The sequence below is a fragment of the Phoca vitulina genome, unplaced genomic scaffold (genome assembly GCF_004348235.1).
Source record: "Phoca vitulina isolate PV1807 unplaced genomic scaffold, GSC_HSeal_1.0 scaffold40, whole genome shotgun sequence".
Lineage (NCBI taxonomy): Eukaryota > Metazoa > Chordata > Mammalia > Carnivora > Phocidae > Phoca > Phoca vitulina.
In genome coordinates, this window is record NW_022589743.1 from 20,315,156 (window position 1) to 20,325,624 (window position 10,469).

The window sequence follows — 10,469 nt, forward strand, 5'->3', positions numbered from 1 at the left end:
TCTTTTTTTTAAAGATTTTATTTATTTATTTGACAGAGAGACGCACAGCGAGAGAGGGAACACAAGAAGGGGGAACGGGAGAGGGAGAAGCAGGCTTCCCGCGGAACAGGGAGCCCGATGCGGGGCTCGATCCCGGGACCATGACCTGAGCCGAAGGCAGACACTTAACGACTGAGCCACCCAGGTGCCCCCAGTCATGTGTGCTCTTGAAGACTTGGTTGTTGCCACTGAGATTATCTGGAAGTTCTTAACAGTTGGCTCTGTGAACGGTGCAAGTTACAAATTTGAAAACCAATACAAAATGTGCCTAAGTTACTTCTTGAGAATCCTGTTTTACAAAAACCACAAAAGCATCTTATCTTTAAACCTGTTGTGATTTTTTTTTTTTTTTGCATTTTACTTTGTAATACATCTGCTTTATAATTTGAAAATGATAAGATACCATTACTTATTCTTCACACCATGATATTATTTACTCTCCAACCAACATATGTGATCAGGTAAAAATTGCATTTCTGGAAGATGCATTCTCTGAGAAGGCCAGATTGCTTGCTACATTTTCATGTGAAAATCATAGTGCCAAGGTGAAAGGAAGATTGCAGGATATAGTGAAGTAGAAACACGCTTAAATTTCCCATTTGTGGAGAAGATAATAACAGGATGATACTAACACAGAGTTGAGTGACCAAGGGAAGGTAGGAGAGATGTGGTCGGGTCAGATTCTAGCTATAGGATTTTATCAAAATGATACTGCTTTCTCTGATTGCCAAAAGCATGCCATTTGGAGAACTGGCAAGATCATTTATGTTCAGACCCGATTTCCTATTTTAGTGCCGCACAGGGCGCCTCACACTCAGCAGTCACACTGTCCTTCACAATTTCAGTTGATTTAAATAACTTCAAATGACATTAAGACCTGTAATTTGACCTTAGGTTGGCAAACCTTAACTTTATGATCCTTGAAGTCCCCTGCCTACTTGTGACAGAGTAAAGTTGGATTCAGCTGGTTTGTACTGCCCTCAGGGCAAGACCAAAAAAGGCTGGACTGCGCTGTAGCATGCTTGTGGGTTGGGGCAGTGGCTGATGGGCGCAGAGGACTTGGCTATCAGCCAGCCCGCACGGGGAGGAGAAAGTCCCAAGTATGAGAAGCCAGCGTCGTCTCCCAAGCCAGAGACCGGGGCATGAATCCAGCCGTCAGGTCAATCAAGTGAAGGTTTGTGGGTGAAATTTTTATCCAAGTAATTCTGACTGGGTTTGGGCCTAAGAATGCATTTTAACTATAGAATGTATGGATTATAAAACACAAGTAATTCCTACAGTAGAGTTAAATACCAGTTCTTCTATGTCAGTTTCAAAATCCGGCCAAGCATCAATTTGGAGTATACTGGTTTTTTGTTTTTAAATCCCCTTGGAAGTAAGAGCTGTTCAAGTGCAACCTGGAGAAATGGCCATCATAACCTTGGCTTACATTTATGGTAAGATGTTTGGGAGGAATAAAGATTAGTAGACAATTTCACCCTGCCCTTTTCTCTGTAAAGCTTGCTTTTAGCCAAGGCAAAATACCTGGTTTGAATAAGGTGTAAATTGATTTATTTATATTATGGGTGGTTGGGTAGCTTTGTGTGGTGATTTGGCATTTATTATATAGGTTTAACAGTTGAGTCAGGAAAAAAGATTGAGGCTGGGATTGGGAAAGGAAGAGCAATTTCATTCAATTTTTATTAACTGGCATTTTCCCTACTGGAGACGACAACTATGATTATCCTTGTGGTTTCTCTTTCAGAGGTGATAGAAATCTAGGAACTTTCTCTACCTGTAATACCGCAGGGAATCACTCTTCTGGTCTGAAAATAAACCCTAGGCTTTGTTTAGGAAAACGTATAATACAGTGATGATGGTGATCATTTTTTTGTTTTGCATTAAATGAGGCTGAAGCACTAATAACTCTCCTATTCCAAAAATAAAGTGTGAACCATAGAAATGAACCTCTAGTATAGGTCAGGAAATAGAGTTAAAATGAGTTGGTAGCGGGTGCCTGGGTGGCTCAGTTGGTTAAGCGACTGCCTTCGGCTCAGGTCATGATCCTGGAGTCCCCGGATCGAGTCCCGCATCGGGCTCCCTGCTCAGCAGGGAGTCTGCTTCTCCCTCTGACCCTCCCCCCTCTCATGTGCTCTCTCTCGCTCTCTCTCTCTCTCAAATAAATAAATAAAAAATCTTTAAAAAACAAAAAAATAAAATAAAATAAAATGAGTTGGTAGGGGCACTTGGGTGGCTCAGTCGTTGGGTGCCTGCCTTCGGCTCAGGTCATGATCCCGGGGTCCTGGGATCGAGCCCCGCATCGGGCTCCCTGCTCTGCGGGAAGCCTGCTTCTCCCTCTCCCGCTCCCCCTGCTTCTGTTCCCTCTCTCGCTGTGTCTCTCTCTGTCAAATAAAAAATCTTTAAAAAAATAAAATGAGTTGGTAATGAAGACAGATGAAGTGGTGACTCCAATAAGCGGTTTTGTGTATGTTTCCCAATTTCTGTTTAATAATGAAATGTTCTTGCAGGAAAAAAAGACGAATATTAAAAGCAAGTTGAGAAAGCTAGTGAGAATGGTAATAAAACAGGCTGGGATGAGGCTGATAGAAAACGGAAACCAGGGCACCTGGGAGGCTCAGTCAGTTAAGCGTCTGCCTTCCGCTCAGCTCATGATCCCAGGGTCCTGGGATCAAGACCCTCATCGGGCTCCTTATTGGGGAGTCTGCTTCTCCCTCTGCTTCTGCCCCTTCCCTCTGCTCATTCTCTCTCGCCAAATAAATGAATAAAATCTTAAAAAAAAACGGAAACCATAAAGACCCAAGTTTGCACTCAGCCTAATCAGCTCTAAGGCAAAATGGGAAGCTCCCCCAGTAAGTCACATGATTCACTGGGTCTGTCTCATACCATCCTTCGATCCTGAATTGTGGAGGAGAGCACAGTTAGAGCGTCTGTAGGACCAGCAGGGATACCTCCTTAGCCCTTCCACGGGTGGCAACTCTGCTAGAGCGCACGGGTATCCATCTCTGTATTCCCGAACTGTCTCCCCGCCTCTAAGGCCCCTGAGATCATTTGGCAGGAATGGCAGGTTTCACGCTTGAGCTTAGGGGAGGAGAAGCGAACATTCCTGTGGGCCTGCGGTCCCAGGGGCTGGAGCCCCGGGTCGGGTTGCGTCCGCCATCACTTCCTGCGGCGTAAGCCTGTTTTCACTTGTTCTACTGAATTTCACGGCATTCCAGTTCTTGCAGATACTTGAGTTTATGACCCATGACATAGATGGCCTCTCTGGTGGTGGCAGATGTGCTGCCCCAGCCCAAAGCACTCTTGCCCCTTTTCCTCGATTCCATCAGTCTTAATTTCTACACCACTTCCTTGGCCTTTTCAAATATGCCCTGTTACTTGTTACTGCTCCTTAGGTATTGGTGCCTCAGTGAGAAGACAAATGTCTTCAGCCCTGAGGGGTCCTGTGGCCTCCTAAGGGCTCTGCTGCCCATGGCTGGCCTTTGGGTCCCAGTGAGAGACAAAGACTGGCCCCGGTCCGCAGGCATGGAAGTACCCTGGTGTTGGGGCATTTGGATGAGAGGCCCCCAGCCAACCCACCCAGCTGCTGCTAGGTGGAGAGAGCAGCTCCCTCGGGATGTCTGGGTCACGTTGCTCGGCACCTGGCAAAGACGCAGTCTTCTCGGCTTGGCCCCCTCAGTCAGGAGGGTGTTCATACAGCAGGTTGGCCCAGTCCCTCAACCCCAGGGCCTGCTGCCCAGAGGACTTTGCAGAACTGCCAGCTAAGGCTGCCGGCCCAAGGTTGATTGCAGCCTTGGCTGCTTAACAGCTTGTAACTTCGGGAGCTTTGTAATAAGTAATAATGCCTCCCTACACGAGCAGTGTTCAGCTTTTATTTTGTATCTGCACAGTGTCAGGTATGTGGTAGGCATTCAACGTCTGTTACTACCATTTGTTGAGCATTGGCCAAGTGTTCATTACTATTGCGGCCTGGTGCTTTCCAGCAACTCAAGTATCACTATTCCCGTTTTACAGCTATGGAGGGCCAGGGAGACCAACTTACTTGTCAGGGTCCTAGAACTGAGAAATGACACCCAGGATTTGAATTCCTGTCTCCAGGGCCCCGTTTCTCTCCATGATGGCCACGGATGGGCACAATACTTTAGGTAAGGCATTCAGTCAATACAGATGCCTAAGCTAGTCCCTGCCTGTGTCTGCCAACCCCCCTGGGGTCAGCATGCTGTCAGACTTAATCTTTCCCCAACACACCCAGCTTTTCACTGAATCATGGAAAAAATGAGCATAGAAGGAGTGGCTCCAAATTTAATTTGGAGATGGAAACCCACACAGATGAGAAAATGACTGTTGAGCTCTGTCCTTTGCCCACTGCCTGGGGGAAATTACACTGGATGTGGGTCAGTTTCATCCTCCCACTGTTCCTCTTAGGAACCTATCTCGGGCGCCTGGGTGGCTCGGTCGTTGAGCATCTGCCTTCGGCTAGGGTCATGATCCCAGAGTCCTGGGATGGAGCCCCACATCGGGCTCCCTGCTCTGCAGGAAGCCTGCTTCTCCCTCTCCCACTCCCCCTGCTTGTGTTCCTTCTCTAGGGGTGTCTCTTTCTCTCTCTGTCAAATAAATAAAATCTTAAAAAAAAAAAAAAGGAACTTCTCGCAAACAAATCGTTTTTATTACCCACGTGAACAATCAAACACAGGCTGAAACAGGAAGCAGCAGAGCAGTCACTGGAGATGAGAAAGTCAGCTGACCTCAGAGCCACTGGCTTGAAAGATCAACACCAGGGCTGGTTACAAGCTGCCAAGTCCAGGGGAAACCCAAGCCCCTTGCACCAGCTGCTCCCACAAGGTTAGACTCCCTTGCCTGGAGCTGACCCAACGGGAATGCCAGCCACTACAGTGGCAGGTGGGAGACTCATGCAGGTCAATGCTACAGATGCCATCAAAGGAGCGGGGACGGTTCGTAGCCAGGAAGGGCCCAAGTCAGAAATAAAGGATCAGAACATCCTTAACATGTTCATGGATTAAAAGCTACACTTTTATCCCTACGCATTTGAACAACTCTGAAATTGGGATATATTTTAGAATCGATGGTGTCTTTAAATTTCCTTCTTTCTGTTTTTTTTTTTTTTTTTTAAGATTTTATTTATTTATCAGAGAGACAGAGAGAGCACAAGCAGGGGGAGCAGCAGGCAGAGGGAGAAGCAGGCTCCCCGCTGAGCAGGGAGCCCGATGTGGGACTTGATCCCAGGACCCTGAGATCATGACCCAAGCCGAAGGCAGACACTCAACCGATGGAGTCACCCAGGTGCCCCCAAATTTTTTTCTTTCTTAAGTGATACACCCTTGTGGCACAGATTATAATCAGTGGCATCTAGGATTTGATGAGCTACAAAGTGGAATTTATACAGAATTAAAAGGTCAATGGGATGTTATAGATAATGTCAAGAGTAGAAGACACCGGGGACAGATCGGGGACAGATGATGCATGAAGGGTGAAGTAAGACGGTGCAAGTGAAAGGGGAAAACGTCTGTGAGCCCTTCCTGAAAAACGATGTGACAATGAAAATCCAGCCAATGAAAATCTATTAAAATTGAAAAACGGCTAACACAAGCACTAGGATGGAGCCCCTGCCCTAAGCGTTTCACCTGTATGATCTCCTCCCAGCAACCCAATGAAGCAGGTATTGTTATCCCCATTTTATAAATGAGGAAACGGAGGCCTAGAGCCTTAACTAACTTGCCAAAAAGCCGATCCCGTCCCCGCCCCCCATGCTAAAGGGTGGAGTCAGAAGTCAGGATGACAAAACAGTTACTCCATCTGCCGCTGTGCACAGAGTTCAACCTGGAGCTTCCTGGCAGGCAGAGCAAATTGGATCTAAACGTAAATACATGCTCAAGAAATGCAAATCTCCACATGGATGTTTAAAGTACTGTCTTCATGCTTATTGTTTTTAAAAGTAAATGCTGATGACTTTTTAAAGTCAAGCTACGTGGAGAAGTACCAAGAATGGCATACTATTCCTCCTCCCAGAGGCAACATAGGGGATCTCTGGTATCTTCCTCTGCAAATGAGAGGGAGGGAGAGAGAGGAAGAGAATGGGGGAGAGAGATAGAGTGCCTAGCTGGAACTTTTCTGGGGAAAGTGGGTCCCTTTGGCCTGTTTTCTCGGCACTAAATAAATACTGAGAGGCCATCAACACAACCTCAGACAAGGCCAAGACAGAGTCTGGTTATACACTTCTAAGACCATTGGCTTCAGAATCAAGAAACACTTGGTTTAAAATCTCTGCTCTAATTTGTAGCTGCGTGACCTTGAACGAGCCCCTTCACCTCCAGAACCTCCTCTTCCTCACTTGTGAAATTGGACATCAACCTAATACCTGAACTCCAGGGTTATCAGGATGAAAGGAGATCAAGCCCTAGAAGTACTTAGCACTTAGCACTTAGGGCCTAGCCTAAAGTAGGGAGCCGTTATGATGACGCCTACGGGAGCACATCTCCATAGCAACAGGGGCCTTGGGTGTTTATCATTATCCCCCTCCCCAAACAAATTTGAGGCAAACCAGAGACTTTTTTTTTTTTTAGCATATCAGTCATTGTTTAAAATGTTTTGTTGTTTTGGAAATATATGCCAAAGGCCTGAAAAACAGCCACACCCCACTCTGGGCCTCCCGTGAGCAGGCAGATGATCGGGGAGTGGTGGACAGGGAGGTAGAGAACTGGATGGAATTGAGCACAGCTTCATTCATTCATTCATTCATTCCTGCCTGCCTTTCTGCATGCATTCTGTTAGCCAGGAGGCCAGGGGAAGTTACTCCAATCAGAGGGCTGAAAGCTGTCAGTAGAAGGGAGGAGGGGAAAAGGACACACCAGGGCAGGACCAGCAGTTTCCATCAAGAACACAACACTCAGCTAGGGGTTGTGTTGGTGTTTCACCTGATAGCCCCTTATGGGAGCCAGTTTCAGGCGGTTTGGAACTGAGGACCCGAGCAGAGCCGTCCTGAAAGTTACCTTAAACTCATCTGAATACGAAGATCACCTCCCATGGGCGGGGTTTGCTGCCATTTTTTGAACATACCATGTATGCACTAGCATGTTGACACACTGGGCATGCGCAATGGAACCACAGAGCCTAAGTAATAGAGTATGTGTAAGTCCCTTAATGTATATGCAAGCTCCCTGCCCCTCCCCCTACTGCACTGCATCAAAGCTTCCTGCACTCACCCCGTGGGGAGACAGTGCTCTGAGAGCTCCTTCCCTGTCTCCTTCCTTATAGCAGGTAATAAAAGTCTTTGCTTTCAACACTTCCTTGGGCTGTGTTCAGTTGAATGCACCCCGTGCAGGGAGCCCCTTGAGTTCAGTTACAGTTCGTCCACTCAGCAGCACCCGAGCACTTGCCACATGCTAGACCGTACCCAGTGCCGGGGACGCTTTGAGGACTCTTGCCCTCAAAGAACCCCAGTCTAGGAAGCAGATGGAAGCAAACCCGCAAACCACTAAAAAGCTAAGGAAAAGCCACCCTCCTGATCGCTATAATGGGCTCCGTGCAGGATCACTCTTCACCCCCTATTTGCTGGGCTAACACAGGAGCAACCGAAAAAGTGGGTTGACGGCAGCCAAACCGCCAGGTGGGCACCCCGGCTCTGTGCGAACTAGCTGTGGGACCTCAGGCAGGTTGGGAGCTTATCTAGGCCTCTGTTTGCCTGGCTGTAAAATGGGGGTAATTATTAGCTACAACCTCACAGGGTTGTTATCGGGATTAAAGGATTTGCTAGACCGGAGTAGGACCTGGCCTACAGCACAATATGAGTGGTTAAGTTGTTTTTCTTTACGAAGCTGCCAGTTCTTCGGATAGCACTGGGGTTCTATACCGACCCCACCAAAGCTCCCAGCGAGTGTGCCCCATGGCCCTTGCCAGAGAACGGATAAGTTAAGGCCAGTGAGGACCATAAGAGTTACTTGTGGAATTTCTGAAAACATACCTGCCAGGCTCTGTCCCTGGAGATTCTGAGTCTGAACACAACCCAGGCCACACACAACAGGTTCCCTGTTGAAAACCACTGATCTGGTTCAAACTCCTTCATGTTCCTGAAGTCAATCAACTGGATCAAGACGAGGTAAAATTCACAGCGGAGCCCAGACTGGGAAACCGAGGTGCTGTTTCCTTTCAGTCTTCTTGTTGGTACCAATGCTCCCCAGTCTGCACAGCAATGGGACCTTCAAAGGGAGGGGCCGTAGGGGAGAGCACCGGAAACCAGGGAGAACCCTGGGGGAACTTCCAGTGGCCTCCCTACCTGGCTGCCTGTGCCATTTCAAAGCATCCTTATGCACCCCCCCACCCCCCCACCCCCGCAGCTCATGCCTCCCCAGCTCATTCCTTAGATAACAGTGGTGCCTACCCTTGGGCAGAGCAAGGCCTCAGAGATCAGGAGCTGCACACTCTTCCGACTGAGCCAGCCAGGCGCCCCTAGTTACCTTTTTTTTTTTTAATTTTTTTCCTAGTTACCATTTATAATTGCCACATGACATTTCAGAATGTTTTGTTCAGTGATAATGATAGCTCATATTTTTATATACGTCTGCTTCACATATTTCACCTTCTTTATACTTACAACAATCCCATGAGATTGGTCCTGCTCTAATCACCATCCTCGTTTTACGGAAGAAGAAACTGAGGCACAGAGAGGTGACAGAACTTTTTAGGCCACACAGCTACTGAGTGGGACTCGAATCAAGCAGGCTGGCTCTTGGAGCTGCACCTCTGACCCCCACACCACACTGCAGCTCTCGGCACCCTAGCTCATGAGCATTTGTGGACAGCCCGCTCTTGCTGCCCCAGCCTCTGGCAGCCCTATGCACAAAAAAAAGGCCCTGGATCCAAGGAGCTTTCCATCTACAAGCTGCCTCGTGTTAGACATTGAAAGTTGCTCCTGGGCCGCCTGGGTGGCTCAGTCGTTAAGCGTCTGCCTTTGGCTCAGGTCATGATCTCAGTGTCCTGGGATTGAGGCCCACATCAGGCTCCCTGCTCAGCAGGAAGCCTGCTTCTCCCTCTCCCACTCCCCCTGCTTGTGTTCCCTCTCTCGCTGTGTCTCTCTCTGTCAAATAAATAAATAAAATATTTAAAAAAAAAAAAAAGTTGCTCCTTCTTAGGTTCCTCAACAAGTTGAAAATAGAGCTACCCTACGATCCAGCAATTGCACTACTGGGTATTTACCCCAAAGATACAAATGTAGTGATCTGAAGGGGTACGTGCACCCCAATGTGTATAGCAGCAATGTCCGCAATAGCCAAACTGTGGAAAGAGCCTAGATGTCCATCAACAGATGAATGGATAAAGAAGACATGGTATACATATACAATGGAATATTATGCAGCCATCAGAAAAGGAAATCTTGGAACCCTCCTACACTGTTGGTGGGAATGCAAGCTGGTGCAACCCCTCTGGAAAACAGTATGGAGGTTCCTCAAAAAGTTGAAAATACAGCTACCATACGATCCAGCAATTGCACTACTGGGTATTTACCCCAAAGATACAAATGTAGGGATCCGAAGGGGTACGTGCACCCCGATGTTTATAGCAGCAATGTCCACAATAGCTAAACCATGGAAAGAGCCAAGATGTCCTTCGACAGATGAATGGATAAAGAAGATGTGGTATAGGGGCGCCTGGGTGGCTCAGTCATTAAGCATCTGCCTTCAGCTCAGGTCATGATCCCGGGGTCCTGGGATCGAGCCCCGCATTGGGCTCCCTGCTCTGCGGGAAGCCTGCTTCTCCCTCTTCTACTCCCCCTGCTTGTGTTCCCTCTCTCGCTGTGTCTCTCTCTGTCAAATAAATAAATAAAATCCTAAAAAAAAAAAAAAAAAGAAGTGGTATATATATATATACAGTGGAATATTATGCAGCCATCAAAAGGAATGAGATCTTGCCATTTGCAACAACGTGGATGGAACTGGAGGGTGTTATGCTGAGCGAAATAAGTCAATCAGAGAAAGACATGTATCATATGACCTCACTGATATGAGGAATTCTTAATCTCAGGAAACAAACTGAGGGTTGCTGGAGTGGGAGGTGGGGTGGGAGGGATGGGGTGGCTGGGTGATAGACATTGGGGAGGGTATGTGCTATGGTGAGCGCTGTGAATTGTGCAAGACTGTTGAATCACAGATCTGTACCTCTGAAACAAATAATGCAATATATGTTAAGAAAAAAAAAGAAGATAGCAGGAGGGGAAGAATGAAGAGGGGGAAATTGGAGCGGGAGACGAACCATGAGAGACGATGGACTCTGAAAAACAAACAGGGTTCTAGAGGGGAGGGGGGTGGGAGGATGGGTTAGCCTGGTGATGGGTATTAAAGAGGGCATGTTCTGCATGGAGCACTGGGTATTATGCAAAAACAATGAATCATGGAACACTACATCAAAAACTAATGATGTAT